The following is an 18,355-nucleotide window of genomic DNA, read 5'->3' on the forward strand; positions in this document are numbered from 1 at the left end:
TTTTGAAACATTTGGGAGTTAGTGATATTTGGGGGATTGAGACGTTCGAAATAAGAAATAAGTTATGTTATGTGTTTGAGGGCGGACTCTACTTCTCATTAAAGGGAGTAGGTAACACCCCGGAAAAATGTTGAAGTACTTCAACACTATCAAGAAAGTTGATGTGTGCATAGTGAAATGACCTGACCGATCGTTTTTAGCCCTAGCGCGTCACTCAGCGGTTCGAGGCCTTGGAAGAATTTCATAAATTTGGATTGAGGTGTATTTCAATATCACCGATGTCCATTTGGGATTTCCGAGTCTGGGAATAGCTCTGTATGGTTATTTTTGACTTAGGAGCGTGTTCGAAATTTTATTTGGAAGTCTGTAGTTAAATTAGGCTTGAAATGGCTAAAATAGGAATTTAAGTTTGAAAGTTTGACCGGGGAGTGGACTTTTTAAAATCGGAGTCGAATTCCAATTACGGAAGTTGGAGTAGGTATGTAATGTCGAACGTGACTTGTGTGCAAAATTTGAGGTCAATTGGACGTGATTAGATAGGTTTCGGCATCGAATATAGAAGTTTGAAGTTCTAAAGTTCATTAAGCTTGAATCGGAGTGTGATTCAGGGTTTTAGCATTGTTTGATGGGATTTGAAGGCTCGACTAAGCTTGTAATATGTTTTGGGACGTGTTGGTATGAATTGGTGGAGGTCCCGAGGGCCTCGGGTGGAATTTGGATGGTTAACGGATTGAAATTCGACTCGGGACATCTCCTGAAGTTGCTGTCATGACTGTTGCTGGTATCCTTATACGCGATCGCGAGTGGAAGTCCGTGATCGTGTAGAGTTGTATGGGGCGATTGTAAAATGTTCTATGTGGTCGCGATGATGGACCTACGATCGCGGTGCTGTGAGTAGTTGTGCTACGCGAACGCGGCTGTGGTAGCGCGTTCGCGAAGAAGGAATGAGGGAAGGCCTGATGCTACGCATTTGCTCATCGCGATCGCGTGAGAAGGAGTGCGATCGTGAAGTGTTGGGTTACAAAACGTTGCGTTTGCGTGGTCTTGTGTGCGGTCTCGTAGAGGAGAAATCGGAGGCATTGTGCTTAGCCTTCGCGATCGGGAAGGCACTCCCGCGATCGCGAAGAAGGGCAGTGTTGGGTAGCGAGTTGCTTTAAATGGGATTTTGGCCATTTTCACTTCATTTCCGACATGGGAGCCGATCTTGGAGAGATTTTGGAACTCCATCTTCATCATCTATGTTAAGGTAAGTGATTCCCACCTATTGCAAGTTAAATACTTGGATTATATATGGAATTAGACAAGAGAATTTGTAGAAATATAGGATTTTGAAGAAAAACCTAGAAATTGGTATTTTTGGATTTTAACCACGAAAACTTCTATGGGATTGGATGGAAATGGTATATTTGAGTTATTGAGGTTATGGATAACGATTCCCTCCGAAAATTTCCGAAATCTGGGCACGTGGGCCCGGGGTGAATTTTAGAAATTTTTTCATTTTGGATAAAGTAATTTATTTAATAGGTGAATTTCGAATTTCTGGACATGTATTACTTATTTCATATAACATTTTAATAGTTTCGGATTGTTCGGCACCAAATTGAGGTTTTTCGCGACATTTAGATCGGAAAGTGGAACCTTGAGACAAGGTAAGTCTCTTGTCTAATCTTGTGCGGGGGAATTTAACCCATAGGTAATTAAATTAATAATTGTTTCTAATTAGGGTTGGGGGAGGGGGGCTACGTACGCACGAGGTGACGAGAGTCCGTGCGTAGCTACTATGTATGCTAAAGTTCGGGTAGTTTAGGACTCAAATCACGAATTACTTGTGTAAATTGTATTCTTTATTTAATGAAATTATTTGAAATATATTGTGAATTATTAGGGAAATATAGTAAAAGATGTAAATCTAATATACTTAATTATTCTGTATAAATTATTTAATTGTTAAAAGAAATTGTGCATCCTCTTGTATTAATCTATCAATAAATAAACTTTTCTTCTGGAGGTACATAAGACAATGTCCTCCTTTCTTGTGGAGCGGGCCGAATGCCTCGGCAGTATAGATGAATCTATGGATCGCGCCGCACGTCCCTCGGCAGTGTACACGACACTCTGGATCGAATCGTACGACCTCGGCAGAAATCGTGCTTAATAATAATAATAATTACACGATACCTTGATATTTTAATTGCAACTTGTGAATTTCATTAATAGATTGGAAATTGTTGAATATGAAGGAATTTAATTATTTCTGTTGGTTAAATAAAATTATTGTTAAATCTGTGAATCATGCTAAATGACCCCGGAATAGTGTTTTGATGATTCCAATAGTTCCGTATGGTTATTTTTGATTTAGGAGTGTGTCCGGAAAATTATTTGGAAGACCGTAGTTAAATTAGGCTTGAAATGTCGAAAATAGGAAGTTCAAGTTTGGAAGTTTGATCGGGGAGTTGACTTATTGATATCGGGGTCGGAATCTGATTCTGAAAATTGGAATAGGTTTGTTATGTCATTTATGACGTGTGTGCAAAATTTGAGGTCAATCGGACTTGATTTGATAGGTTTTGGCATCGAATGTAGAAGTTGGAATTTCTTAGTTTCATTACGCTTGAATTGGGGTATGATTCGTGTTTTTAGTGTTGTTTGATGTGATTTGAGGCCTCGACTAAGTTTGTATGATGTTTTGGGACTTATTGGTATATTTGGTTGAGGTCCAGGCAGCCTCGGGTGAGTTTCGGATGGTTAACGGATCAAATTTGGACTTAGAACAAAGCTGGAAATTTGCTGCGTACTGATGCAATCGCACCTGCGGAAATTATCTCGTAGGTGCGAGCTTACAGAAGCGACCTAGGTGCGCAGAAGAGACATTGGTTTGGAAAGGGCTGGGATCACAGATCCGCGTGGTTGACCGCAGAAGTAGACTCTTGTCCGCAAGAGCAAAGGAGGCGCAGAAACGAAAGAAATACCGCAGAAACGGTTACGCAGAAGCAGTCAAAATTGCGCAAATGCGAAAACACTGGCAGTGTTAAAACCAGGGGTTCCAAGGTTCTTTCTCATTTTTGGACTTCAAACACACGGTTTGGAGCGATTTTTCAGAGGGAATTCACGGGAAAACTTGAGGTAAGTTACTTGTGATCATTGCTAGTCAATAATATTGAATTATCATTGAGTATTTCGACTAGATTACGTGTTTTTGAGGTAAAATTGGAGGATTTGCGTCTAGGGATTTGAAAATAAGATTTGAAGATTTGAAGGTCGAGTTGATGTCAGAATTTGGTAAAGTTGGTATGGTTTAACTCGTGGTTGAATATGTGTTCATATTTTGTAACTTTTGTCGGGTTCCGAGATGTGGGCCCCACTGACGATTTTGAGATGAATTTTGAATTTTGACTAGATTCGAGGCGTTCACAGGTCGATTCGTGAGGCAAAGGTATATTGGAATAAGGAATTACACGATTTAAGGTAAGTAACACTTCTAAACATGGTTCTGAAGGTATATACCCCTAAACTACATGTTATGTGAATTGTATGGAGGTGACGCACATGCTAGGTGACGGGCGTGTGGGTTTGCGCCATAGCAATTGCGACTTAAATAAATTATGTGGAGTTGTATAATTAAAGAATCATGTCATTATCCACATATCCTCCACGTGTTAGAGGAAATTGAGCTGAGAATCTGGTTGAAGATCATGTTTAGGCTACGTGGCGATATTTTTGACCCATAAGGTCGTGTTGCTATTGAATCATTTGTTTGAATTGTAATTTTCTTTACTCAGTCACATCCATTATTTGTATATCATATCTCAGTCTCTGTTATCATTTATTGATATATCATATCATCATGTCGGGTTGATTTTCATGTCATTGAGAGCACGAGAGACTGGAGATTTTGAGTGATATTATATGTATTGGGCTGCACGCCGCAAAATATTTTATTTATTTATGCCTGGATCTAGCTATTATAGTGCTTGGGCTGAAGGAGCCCCTCCAGAGTATGCACACCCCAAAGTGAGCGCAATTCATTTATATTGAGGGATGGGTCTTGCCTGGACATGGATCTTGTCCGAATTATTTATATCTGGAGATGGATCTTCCCTAGAGCTGGATTGGCCTTATACATTACTGATTGACTGACTGTCAGTTGATGTGTATATATACGGGATGGATCTTCCCTGGGCTGGATTGGCCATATACAGTACTGAGTGATTGAGTATTTTGAGATTATGAGTACATGAGGTTTCCACTGAGGTGCATCACATACAACATGTATATTGGCATGTAGATATAAAGATGTCATATTCTTCATATCATTCATAATTTATCTATTTTAATTGTACTGAGTTTAACTGTTGAGCTTGAAAGTATGCTTATATTTCTGTACTGTTATTTCTATATTGGATTGTACCTGTGGAGCTCGTCACTACTTTCAGCCCAAAGGTTAGTCTTGTTACTTATTGAGTACATGGGGTCAGTTGTACTCATACTACACTCTGCACTTCGTGTGCAGATCCAGGTACTTCGGGACATGGCGTTTGCTAGTCTTTGGGAGATTATCTGTTGGAGACTATCGAGGTAGCTGCTTGACGTCCGCAGACCTTGACTCTCTTTCCTTTTAGTTATTTGTATTGTTCTACATTCTCGGACAGTGTTTGTATTAGTCAGACTATGTTATCATTTAGATGCTCATGCGCTCAGTGACACTGGATTTTGGGAGTGTATTTATATCAGTATGTGTGGGATTTTCTATTAAATATAAATATTATGTTTTCAAACTTAAAAGAAATTGTGGTTTATTAAGGTTGTTGGCTTGCCTAGTAGTGAGATAGGCGCCATCACGACATGCGGATTTTGGGTCATGACAATTTTGATTCTTAATACTATACTAACATTTTTAATTTGTGTTCTAACGCTCTTTTTATGGTATAAATTTATGTATCCTAAGATATTTTTTTAACTTGAATAAGAATTTTACTCATATGATGAATTTAAAAAATAATTGAATTTGATTCTCTTGCTAAATAATTAATAAAAGATTTAATTATTCAGTTTTAACATAAAAAATAATTTATTCTATGTTGATTCAGATCTTAATATTATTTCATCTCTTGTTTTGAATATTAATCTTAATTCTAATTTTATCAACTATAAATTTTATTTTCAAAGAATAAAATATTGATATGACATTTCACTTTTAGATCTTTATGTTTGTAGAATCATTAGTTGTATTGACTCTTACCAACCATTATTTGTCACGACCCGAAATTCCCACCTCCGGACCGTGATGGCGCCTAATATTTCACTTGCTAGGCAAGCCAACGTTAGAATAACATTATCCATTTTTTAAAATAATTTTAAAATTTATTAATAATAAGGAAGCAAATGCGAAAGCAATTTTGAAATAATCCATAATAATAACGGGGTCTAAATACCATCCCAGAATTGGTGTCACAAGTGCACGAGCTTCTAGAATAAATACAAATAAAGGTCTGAATAAAATAAAGTTGTCTGAAAATAAACACACAGCTAAAGTACAATAAATGGGGACTTCAGAACTGCGGACGCCATGCAGTTATACCTTAAGTCTCCTCTGATAGCTGAAATCCGAGCAAGTCTATGGTACGCCGCTGGGACCAACTCCAAAATCTGCACAAGAAGTGCAGAGTGTAGTATCAACAGTCATAACCAATTATCATTTCCATTATTTCTGTTGCAGCGTACAACCCGCTCTCACAATATATCCACATTCAGTTCTGTTGCGGCGTGCAACCCGCTCCTCCAACATATTCATTTTAATCAAGTCAGTTGCGGCGTGCAATCCGATCCTCCAATAATAACTTTTTAGCAAGTCTGTTGCGGCGTGCAACTCGATCCTCCAATATTGACTTTTAATAAGTTTGTTGCGGCGTGCAACCCGATCCTCCAATATTGACTTTTAATAAGTCTGTTGCGGCGTGCAACCCGATCCTCCAATATTGACTTTTAATAAGTCTGTTGCGGCGTGCAACCCGATCCTCCAATATAGACTTTTAATAAGTCTGTTGCGGCGTGCAACCCGATCCTCCAATATATTCATTATAATCAATCATGTTGTGGCGTGCAACCCGCTCCTCCAACATTTTTATTTACCAATTCTTATAGAAGAAATTTTCCCAATAAATGTACAATTAATATAAAATTACAAGACAACAAGCATACAATAATTATGGTTTAATTATGAAGCAAACAATGATAAATAGCAAATTATTATGAAAATCAGGGAGTAAATAGGTTGTTTAATATTTAATATGCTAAATGTCAAATAACAATTAAGGCACCTAATTCAAATAGCATGTAACAATTAATGCATGAATTCAAGAATTTATATTTGCAAAGAATAAGAGAGAAATAATTATTATAATAATTAATTTATGATTTAAAATAATTTATGATTTTTCAAGTAAGCAGGCAAACAATTAATTTGACGACGTATAGACACTCGTCACCTCGCCTATACGTCGTTTACATGCAATTCACATAACAAACAATTTAAGGGTTCTATTTCCTCAAGTCAAGGTTAACCCCGACACTTATCTCGCTTTGTAAATTCCAATCAATTATTCAACCACAGCTTTTTCTTTTAAATTTGCCTCCGAAGGCTTTAAATCTATTCACAAACAATTTAATATATTCAATACTAATCATAGGAATTAATTCCATATGAATTTATAAATTTTCCGGATAAAAATCCAAAATTCATTAAAATATTCGGCAGTGGGACCCACGTCTTAAATCCCGAAAAAACTCACGAAATCCGAACACCCGTTCCGATATGAGTTCAACCATACCAAATTTGTCCAATTCCGATATCAAATGGACCTTCAAATCTTAATTTTTTGTTTTTGGAAAGTTTTACAAAAATTCCAATTTCTTCCATCTAAATCTGAAATAAATGATGAATAAAGACGTGGATTTGTGAAATACAATCACTATATGATAAAGAACACTTACCCAGTTCGAAATCGTGAAAAACTCCTTTGAAATCGCCCCTAAGCTGAGTTATAATTGAGGGCTTGTGAAAAATGGGAAAAATCCCGTTTTTGGTTCTGTTTTAAGTCACAGGGGTCAGGCCTTCTTCGCGTTGGCGAAGGGCCTGTCGCATTCGCGATGAGTAGCATCCCGTGGCTTTCACGTTCGCGAGTCCTCCTTCGCGTTCGCGAAGGTTTCCCCCCTATCCTTCACGTTCGCGAGGCATAGCTCGCGTTCGCGCTGAAGGAATGATCGACCCTCCCCCAGGTGTGCCTAACACTATGCGTTTGCGAGGAGATGGTCGTGTTCGCGAAGGGTAATGCCCACATCGCTTCGTGTTCACGACCAAGACTTCGCGTTCGCGAACAAGAAAAATCCAGCTGCCCAGTTTACTCTTCGCGTTCGCGAGAGTACCTTCGCGAACGCGAAGAAGAACATGCCAGAACACCTGCTGCAGCAAAATTTCAGATTTTTAAAGTCCAAAACATCATGTAGCCTATCCCAAACTCATCCGAGCCCTCGGGGCTCCAAACCAAACATGCACACAAGTTCTAAAATATCATACAAACTTGCTCGTGCAATCGAATCGCCAAAATAACACCTAGAACTATTAATCGGACACCAAATCAAAGGAAGTTTTCAAGAAAACTTTAAAACTTATATTTTTACAACCGGACGTCCGAATCACGTCAAATCAATTTCGATTCTTACCAAATTCGGCAGACAAGTCATAAATATTATAGTGGACCTATACCGGGCTCCGAAACCAAAATACGGACCCGAGGTCAATAAATCCAACATCAGTAATTTCTTAGAAATCATTAAGCTATCAAGCATTTAATTTTTCATCAAAATTCCATATCTAGAGCTAGGGACCTCAGAATGTGATTCCGGGCATACGCCCAAGTCCCAAATCATGATACGGATCTACCGGAATTTTCAAAACACTGATCCGGATCCGTTTGCTCAAAATGTTGACCAAAGTCAATTTAGTTGAGTTTTAAAGCTCTATTTCCCATTTTAGTCCATTTTTCACATAAAAACTTTCCGGAAACTTGTATGGACTGCGCACGCAAGTCGAAGAATAATAAATTGTGCTTTTCGAGGTCTTAGAATACAGAATTACTTAGTAAATTTAAAAATGACATTTTGGGTCATCACATTCTCGACCTCTAAAACAAACGTTCGTCCTCGAACGGAGTTAGAAAAAGTACCTGAGCTGGAGAAAAGGTGTGGATATTTACTCCGCATGTCCGACTCGGACTCCTAGGTAGATGTCTCTACCGGCTGACCTCTCCATTGTACCCGAACTGAAGGATAACTCTTTGACCTCAACTGTCGGACCTGCCGGGCTAGAATAGCCACCAGCTCCTCCTCGTAAGTCAAATCTTTGCCCAATTGGACTGAGTTGAAATCTAACACATGGGACAGATCACCATGATATTTCCAAAGCATAGACACATGGAACATCAGATGAACCACTGATAAACTAGGTGGTAATGCAAGCCTGTAGGCTACTTCACCCACCCTTTCAAGAATTTCAAAGGGGTCTGATATACCTAGGGTTCAACTTTCCCTTCTTTCCGAACCTCATTACACCTTTCATAGGTGAAACCCGGAGCAATATTCGTTCTCCAACCATGAATGCAATATAATGAACTTTACGTTGGCATAACGCTTTTGCCTAGACTGAGCTGTGCGAAGTTGATCCTGAATAATCTTGACCTTATCCAAGGCATCCTGTACCAAATCGGTACCAAACAGCTGAGCCTCTCCCGGTTCAAACCAACGAACTGGCGATCGGCATTGCCTTCCATATAATGCCTCATATGGAGCCATCTGAATGCTCGACTGGTAGCTATTATTATAAGCAAACTCCGCAAGTGGCAAGAAATGATCCCAAGAACCTCCAAAGTCTATAACACAAGCGCGAAGCATATCTTCCAATATCTGAATAGTGCGCTCTGACTGTCCGTCTGTCTGTGGATGAAATGTTGTACTCAACTCCACCCGCGTGCCTAACTCACGCTGTACAGCCCTCCAGAAATGTGAGGTAAACTGCGTACCTCGATCTGAAATAATAGACATGGGCACACCGTGAAAGCAGACAATCTCACGAATGTAAATTTCAGCTAACCTCTCTGAAGAATAGATAACTGCCACCGGAATCTTGATACATTTTAGCGGTACCTGGATGAATAGAATACCTGGAACTGTGTGCTTCTTCAAGAATTAATTCACAAAGCCCATCCACATTTGGCACACAAATACGGCCCTGCATTCGCAGAACCCCATCTTCCCCCATAGCAACCTGTTTGGCATCACCATGTCGCACCGTGTCCTTAAGGACAACTAAGTGAGGATCATCATACTACCTCTCTATGATGCGCTCATATAAAGAAGACCGAGCGACTGTACAAGCTAGAACCCGACTGGGTTCTAAAACATCTAACCTCACGAACTGATTAGCCAAAGTCTGAACATCTGCAGCTAATGGCCTCTCACCAACCAAAATATACGCAAGACTGCCCATACTCACAGCCTTTCTACTCAAAGCATCGGCCACCACATTGGCCTTTTCGAGGTGACACAAAATGGTGATATCATAGTCTTTCAATAACTCAAACCATCTTCTCTGCCTCAAATTAAGATACTTTTGTTTGAACAGATACTGGAGGCTACGATGATTAGTAAATACCTCACACGAGACACCGTAGAGGTAATGCCTCCAAATCTTCAGCGCATGAACAATTGCTGCCAATTCTAAGTCATGAACAGGATAATTCTTCTCGTGAACTTTCAACTGCCGCGACGCATATGCAATTACCTTGACATCTTGCATTAATACTGCACCAAGCCCAATATGAGATGCGTCACAATATACCGTATACGATCCTGAACCTGTGGGTAATACCAATACTGGCGTCGTAGTCAAAGCGGTCTTGAGCTTCTGAAAGCTCAACTCACACTCGTCTGACCATCTGAATGGAACACCCTTCCAAGTTAGTCTGGTCAATCTGCTTGCCATAGATGAAAACCGTTCCACGAACCGACGATAATAACCTGCCAAACCTAGGAAACTCTGGATCTCTGTAACCAAAGTAGGTCTAGGCCAATTCTGAGCAGCCTCAATCTTCTTAGGATCCACCTTTATGCCTTTTGCTGATACAACATGTCCCAAAAAGGCAACTGAGTCTAACCAAAACTCGCATTTTAAAAATTTGGCATATCCATAAATGCTGGAGCATTTGTCAACCCAAATGACATCACTAGGAACTCGTAATGCCCATACCGAGTCCGAAAAGCTGTCTTAGGGACATCAGATGCCCTAATCTTCAATTGATGGTAACCAGATCTCAAATCAATTTTCGAAAATACCTGGGCACCCTGAAGCTGATCAAATAAGTCATCAATTCTTGGCAGTGGATATTTGTTTTTGATAGTGGCCTTGTTCAACTGCCGATAGTCTATACACATCCGCATCGAGCCATCTTTCTTCTTTACAAATAATACTGGTGCACCCCAGGGCGAGACACTGGGTCTAATGAATCCCTGATCAAGCAAGTCTTGTAATTGCTCTTCCAATTCTTTCAACTCTGGCGGGGCCATACAGTATGGTGGAATAGAAATGGGCTGAGTGCCCAGAGCCAAATCAATACAGAAGTCAATATCTTTGTCGGGTGGAATCCCCGGCAAATCTGCAGGAAATACTTCTGAAAATTCACAAACAACTGGCACTGAGTCCATAGAAGGGACATCCGCACTAGGATCGCGAATATAAGCCAAATAGGCTGGATATCCTTTCTCTACCATACGTCGAGCTTTCATATAAGAAATAACCCTGTTGGCAGAATGGCCAGGAGTTCCTTTCCACTCTAATCGAGGTAACCCCGGCATAGATAGGATCACTGTCTTGGCATGACAGTCCAATATAGCATGATAAGGAGACAGCCAATCCATACCCAAGATGACATCAAAATCTACCATATCAAGAAGTAGAACATCCACACTAGTTTCAAGATTACCAATAGTAACCACACACGAACGCTAGACATGATCTACTACCACAGAGTCTCCCACCAGTGTCGATACACACATAGAAACAGTCAGAGAATCACAAGGCACAACCAAATATGAAGCAAAATAGGAGGACACATAGGAATAAGTAGATCCTGGATCAAATAGAATTGAAACATCTCTATGGAAAACTGGAATAATACATGTGATCACAGCATCAGATGACTCGGCCTCAGGCCTAGCTGAAAAAGCATAAAATTGGGGTTGAGCCCCACCACTCTGAATTGCATCTCTGGCACGGCCTCTAACTGGCTGGCCTCCACCTCTAACAGTCTGACCTCCACCTTTAATGGCCTGACCTCCACCTCTAACTGGCTGAGCAGGCGGTGAAGCAACCAGTGCCGGTATGATGGCACGAGAATCTTGCCGAGATCTGTTACTTGCCAATCTAGGGCAATACCTCCTGATGTGACAAATGTTCCCACACTCATAACACCCATCCTGATGCCGTGGCTGGTGAATCTGAAGCTGACCCACATGGGCCGGATAACCACTGTAGTAACTCTGGAGGGTGGTGCACTGATAGGAGCTGAATGTGCACTGAATACTGGCTGCCCAGAGTAAGGCATAATAGGACCGTGACACCCTGAAGTACCGGGAGATACATGAAGTGCTGAATGAAACGGTCTGGGAGGATGACCCCTACCAAAATTACCCCTGCCTCCAGATGAGGAACCATTGTAACCACCGAACTGACGAGGCCTCTTATCGGACCTCTGCCCTCTTTCTTGTGCAAGAACCATCTCGATCCTCCTTGAGACATTAGCAACCGCCTAAAAAGAAATCTCACTTCCGGTCTCCTTGGCCATCTGAAGTCTGATAGGGTGATTCAGTCCCTCAATGAACCTCCTCACTCTATCTCCCTCTGTAGGTAGTAAAAGGATAGCATGACGGGCCAAATCCATAAAATGGGACTCATACTGAGTAACAGTCATACTGCCCTGCTGTAGACGCTCAAATTGCTTGCGGAATTCCTCTCTCAGTGTCATAGGGAGGAACTTCTCCAGAAATAGCTTAGAGAACTGCTCCTAGGTAAGTGCAGGCAATCCGACTAGTCGGGTCAATGTGTAATCTCTCCACCACCTCTTGGCGGAACCCGTCATCTGGAATACAGCAAAATCAACTCCATTGGTCTCAACTATATCCATATTTCGCAGCACCTCATGGCAGCGTTCAAGATAATCCTGTGGGTCCTCAGAAGGTGTACCACTGAAGTGAACTGGAAAGAGCTTAATGAACTTATCCAATCTCAATAAGGCCTCAAAAGACATGGCGGGCCTATCACCGGTCTGTGCCGCAACAACTGGCTGAACTACCCCAACTGGCGGGGCTGCTGGAGCCTGATTCTGGGGAGCCATCTGCTCCGGGGCAGGAGTAGTGGGAGTTTGTGCTCCTCCCCAGCCTGTGAGACGGCTGGTGCCACTGGAAATGTACCATTCTGGGCCACACCCTCCATAAGACTCACCAATCGGACTAGAGCGTCCAGAAGCACTAGAGTGGCTATGAATTCTTCCGGGACCTGAACTGGTCCAACTGGTACATTCTGAACTGGGACCTCCTCCTGAAGGTATATCTAAAGTTCTTCAACAGGTGCAGCTGCTCGAGCTCTGGACTGAGCTCTACCTCGGCCTCTGCCTCGGCCTCTAGCATGACCTCGACCTCTACCCCTGGCCATAGTTGCCACCGGGGGTTTTGGTCCCTGTCCATCGGTAGAGGTATTACGTGTTCTCACCATCTGCGAGAGAATAAGAGTAAAATGGTTCAATCATCGATGATAGAATAAAATCGCACGACAGAATAAGAAAGAAGTGATATTGTTCCTAAACTTCATAGCCTTTGAGAGATAAGTACAGACGTCTCCGTACCGATCCTTCAGACTCTACAAAGCTTGCTCGTGACTCGTGAGACCTATGTAACCTAGTGCTTTGATACCAACTGTCACGACCCAAAATTCCCACCTCCGGACCGTGATGGCGCCTAACATTTCACTTGCTAGGCAAGCCAACGTTAGAATAACATTATCCATTTTTTAAAATTATTAATAACAAGGAAGCAAATGCGGAAGCAATTTTGAAATAATCCATAATAATAATGGTGTCTAAATACCATTCCAGAATTGGTGTCACAAGTGCACGAGCTTCTAGAATAAATACAAATAAAGGTCTGAATAAAATAAAGCTATCTGGAAATAAACACACAGCTAAAGTACAATAGATGGGAACTTCAGAACTGCGGACGCCATGCAGTTATACCTCAAGTCTCCTCTGATAGCTGAAATCCGAGCAAGTCTATGGTACGCCGCTGGGACCAACTCCAAAATCTGCACAAGAAGTGCAGAGTGTAGTATCAGTACAACCGACCCCATGTACTGGTAAGTGCTGAGCCTAACCTCGACGAAGTAGTGACGAGGCTAAGGCGGTTCACTTACATTAACCTGTACGCAATATTAGTAACAACAACAATAATAGGAATAAATCAGGTAATTCATTTATAATATTTGAAGGCAACTCAGCAGTCATAACCAATTATCATTTCCATTATTTCTGTTGCAGCGTGCAACCCGCTCTCATAATATATCCACATTTAGTTCTGTTGTGGCGTGCAACCCGCTCCTCCAACATATTCATATTAATCAAGTCTGTTGCGGCGTGCAACCCGATCCTCCAATATTAACTTTTTAACAAGTCTGTTGCGGCGTGCAACCCGATCCTCCAATATTGACTTTTAATAAGTCTGTTGCGGCGTGCAACCCGATCCTCCAATATTGACTTTTAATAAGTCTGTTGCGGCATGCAACCCGATCCTCCAATATTGACTTTTAATAAGTCTGTTGCGGCGTGCAACCCGATCCTCCAATATTGACTTTTAATAAGTCTGTTGCGGCGTGCAACCCGATCCTCCAATATAGACTTTTAATAAGTCTGTTGCGGCGTGCAACCCGATCCTCCAATATATTCATTATAATCAATCATGTTGCGGCGTGCAACCCGCTCCTCCAACATTTTCATTTACCAATTCTTATAGAAGAAATTTTCCCAATAAATGTAACAATTAATATAAAATTACAAGACAACAAGCATACAATAATTATGATTTAATTATGAAGCAAACAATGACAAATAGCAAATTATTATGGAAATCATGGAGCAAATAGGCAGTTTAATATTTAATATGCTAAATGTCAAATAACAATTAAGGCACATAATCAAATAGCATGTAACAATTAATGCAGGAATTCAAGAATTTATATTTGCAAAGAATAAGAGAGAAACAATTATTATAATAATTAATTTATGATTAAAAATAATTTATGATTTTTCAAGTAAGCAGGCAAATAATTAATTTGACGATGTATAGACACTTGTCACCTCGCCTATACGTCGTTTACATGCAATTCACATAACAAACAATTTAAGGGTATTATTTTCTCAAGTCAAGGTTAACCCCGACACTTACCTCGCTTTGCAAATTCCAATCAATTATTCAACCACAACTTTTCCTTTTAAATTTTCCTCCGAAAGCTTCAAATCTATTCACAAACAATTCAATATATTCAATACTAATCATAGGAATTAATTCCATATGAATTTATAAATTTTTCGGATAAAAATCCAAAATTCATTAAAATATTCGGCAGTGAGACCCACATCTCAAATCCTGGAAAAACTCACGAAATCCGAACACCCGTTCCGTTACGAGTTCAACATACCAGATTTGTCCAATTCTGATATCAAATGGACCTTCAAATCTTAATTTTTCGTTTTTGAAAAGTTTTACAAAAATTCCAATTTCTTCCATCTAAAATCTGAAATAAATGATGAATATAGACATGGATTTGTGAAATACAATCACTATATGATAAAGAACACTTACCCAGTTCGAAATCGTGAAGAACTCCTTTGAAATCGCCCCTAAGCCGAGTTATAATTGAGGGTTTGTGAAAAATGGGAAAAATCCCGTTTTTGGTTCTGTTTTAAGTCACAGGGGTCAGGCCTTCTTCGCGTTCGCGAAGGACCTGTCGTATTCGCGATGAGTAGAAGCCCGTGGCTTTCGCGTTCATGATTCCTTATTCGCATTCATGAAGGTTTCTCCCTGGCCTTCGCGTTCGCAAGTCATATCTCGCGTTCGCACTGAAGGAATGATCGACCCTCCCCCAGGTGTGCCTAACACTATGCGTTCGCGAGGAGATGGTCGTGTTCGCAAAGGGTAATGCTCCCATCGCTTCCCGTTCATGACCAAGCCTTCGCGTTCACGAAGAAGAAAAATCCAGCTGCCCAGTTTACTCTTCGCGTTCGCGAGAGTACCTTCGCGAACGCGAAGAAGAAAATGCCAGAACACCTGCTGCAGCAAAATTCTAGATTTTCAAAGTCCAAAATATCTCGTAGCCTATCCGAGACTCACCCGAGCCCTCGGGGCTCCAAACCAAACATACACATAGGTTCTAAAACATCATATGAACTTACTCGTGCGATCGAATTGCCAAAATACACCTAGAATTACGAATCGGACACCAAATCAAATGAAGTTTTCAAAAAAACTTTAAAACTTATATTTTTACAACCGGACGTCCGAATCACGTCAAATCAACTCCGATTCTCACCAAATTCGGCAGACAAGTCATAAATATTATAGCGGACCTATACTGGACTCCGAAACCAAAATACGGACCCGAGGTCAATAAATCCAACATCAGTAATTTCTTAGAAATCATTAAGCTTTCAAGCTTTTAATTTTTCATCAAAATTCCATATCTCGAGCTAGGGATCTCAGAATTCGATTCTGAGCATACGTCCAAGTCCCAAATCATGATACGGACCTACCAGAATTTTCAAAACACTGATCCGGATCCATTTGCTCAAAATGTTGACCAAAGTCAACTTAGTTGAGTTTTAAAGCTCTATTTCCCATTTTAATCCATTTTTCACATAAAAACTTTTCGGAAAATTGTACAGACTAAGCACGCAAGTCGAGGAATGATAAAGGGTGCTTTTCGAGGTCTCACAACACAGAATTACTTATTAAATTTAAAGATGATATTTTGGGTCATCACATTATTTTTCTCTTTCTCACACATTTATATTCTTAAATATTTTCTTAGTTGTTGTTTAACAATTTGGTATTTTTCAATATTACACAAAAAAATTGATAAAAAAAATATTATTTGAGTAGGAAAATAGTTCAAATAAAATATAAATTTATATTACCGTGGGGGTATTTTTCTTAATTTCAACTCTTTATACAGTCCATTTAATATTACTTTTGTTTTGTTTTGGTATTGGACATTATTGTAACGACCCGGCAGGTCATTTTGAGTATTACAGCCCCGTTCCCTTATTTACTGCTCAAATTATGATTTACGGTTGTTATTTTACTTGCTGAGGTTCGGGTCCGGTGAGGTTTTCGGATGATTTGGAACACTTAGTTCCAAGGTTTAGAACTTAAATTGAAAAGGTTGACCGGATGTTGAACTTAAGTTGAAAAGGTCTGTGATGTTGCTTATATGGTTGGGGAGAAGGTTCTGCTCAAGATTTCGCCCATGAATGGTGTGTTGAGGTTCGGGAAGAAGGGCAAGTTGAGCCCTCGGTATATTCGGCCTTTGAGGTACTTAAGAAGATTGGAGAGGTGGATTATGAACTTTCTTTGCCACCTAGTCTATCTGATGTTCATCCAGTGTTCGATGTATCCATGCTCCAAACGTATGTCGGGGATCCGTCTCATGTTTTGGATTTCAGCACAGTGCAGTTGGATGGTAATTTGACTTATGATGTTGAGTCGGTGGCCATTTTAGACCGGCAGGTTCGAAAGTTGAGATCAAAGAACATAGCTTCAGTGAAAGTACAGTGGAGAGGCCAGCCAGTCGGAGAAGCTACTCGGGAGACTGAGCGGGAGATACAAAGCAAATATCCACACCTATTTGAGACTCTAGGTATAATTCTAAACTCGTTCGAGGATGAACGTTTGTTTAAGAGGGCGAGAATGTAATGGCTCGGCCGGTCGTTTTGAGTACTACAACCATGTTCCCCCATTTACTGCTCAAATTATGATTTACGGTTGTTATTTGACTTTCCGGGGTAATTGGTTTGGGTCCGGTGAGGTTTTGGGATGATTTGGAACACTTAGTTCCAAGGTTTAGAGCTTAAGTTGAAAAGGTTGACCGGATGTTGGCTTATGTGTAATGACCCTAGAGAATTTTTGCTAAGGAAATTAAGGTTTTTATTTACGCGGCCCACTATGCGGCCGTAGAATCACTCTGCGGACTGCATAATGGCCACCGAGTGAATCAGGAGTGGGGCAAGTATGGAGGAAAGTCTGCGGCGCATTATGCAACCGCAGATCAGTTCCGCGGTGCATTATGCGACCGCAGAATAGGTCTGCGGACCGCATAACAACCGCAGACTGAGGCAGCGTTACCTAATTCCGGAGGCCATTTTTGCGACCCAATATGCGGGCTGCAAGAGCATTATGCGGTCGCATATGCGATCGCAGAGTGTGTTTTCGGAGCTTCATTTTTTGGTTTTATAAACCCGACACCTTTCTTATAAAATACAATTAGGGGTCATTTTGAAGGGTTTCATCTGATATTTTAGAGAGAGGTGAGAGCATCTTAGAGAGAGAAAGTGAAGACCTAGTCATTTGTCCATCAATTCTTGTTCAAGGTTTGAAGATTTCACAAGGATCTTGCTAGGGCTTCAACGAAGTAAGAATTTCTAACACTAGTCTTCAATTTCGAGTTTGGGTAAAGATGGGTGATTGGGAGTATGATTCTTGGGTGTGAGAGTATTTTTTATACATACACATACTAATAAGGTTTGTGGAAAGATTGTTGAGTTCAAATGGGTAAAGATTGGGTTGAAAATGGTAGAAATCTTCAAAGACTTTAATTGAAGATTTGAGGGTCGAGTTGATGTCGGAATTTTGTGAAATTTGTATGGTTGGACTCGTGGTTGGATGGGCGTTCATATTGTGTAACTTTTTTTGGCCTTTCGAGTTCCGAGACGTGGGGCCCACAGGCAATTTTTGAGTTAAATTTTGGATTTTATTGGAAAAATTAGTATTTCCTTATGGAATTAATTACAATAATTGGTATTGAGTAAATCAAATTAATTGTGGCTAGATACGAGGCTTTCGGAGACAAATTCTTATGGCAAGGGCATAGTGGAATAAAGAATTACACGATTTGAGGTAAGTAATAATTCTAAATTTGGTCCTGAGGGTATGAAACCCCGGATTATGTGTTATGTGATTGGTTTTAAGGTGACGCATATGCTAG

Source organism: Nicotiana tabacum, chromosome 12 (assembly GCF_000715075.1).
Source record: "Nicotiana tabacum cultivar K326 chromosome 12, ASM71507v2, whole genome shotgun sequence".
In the NCBI taxonomy this organism is placed as follows: Eukaryota; Viridiplantae; Streptophyta; class Magnoliopsida; order Solanales; family Solanaceae; genus Nicotiana; species Nicotiana tabacum.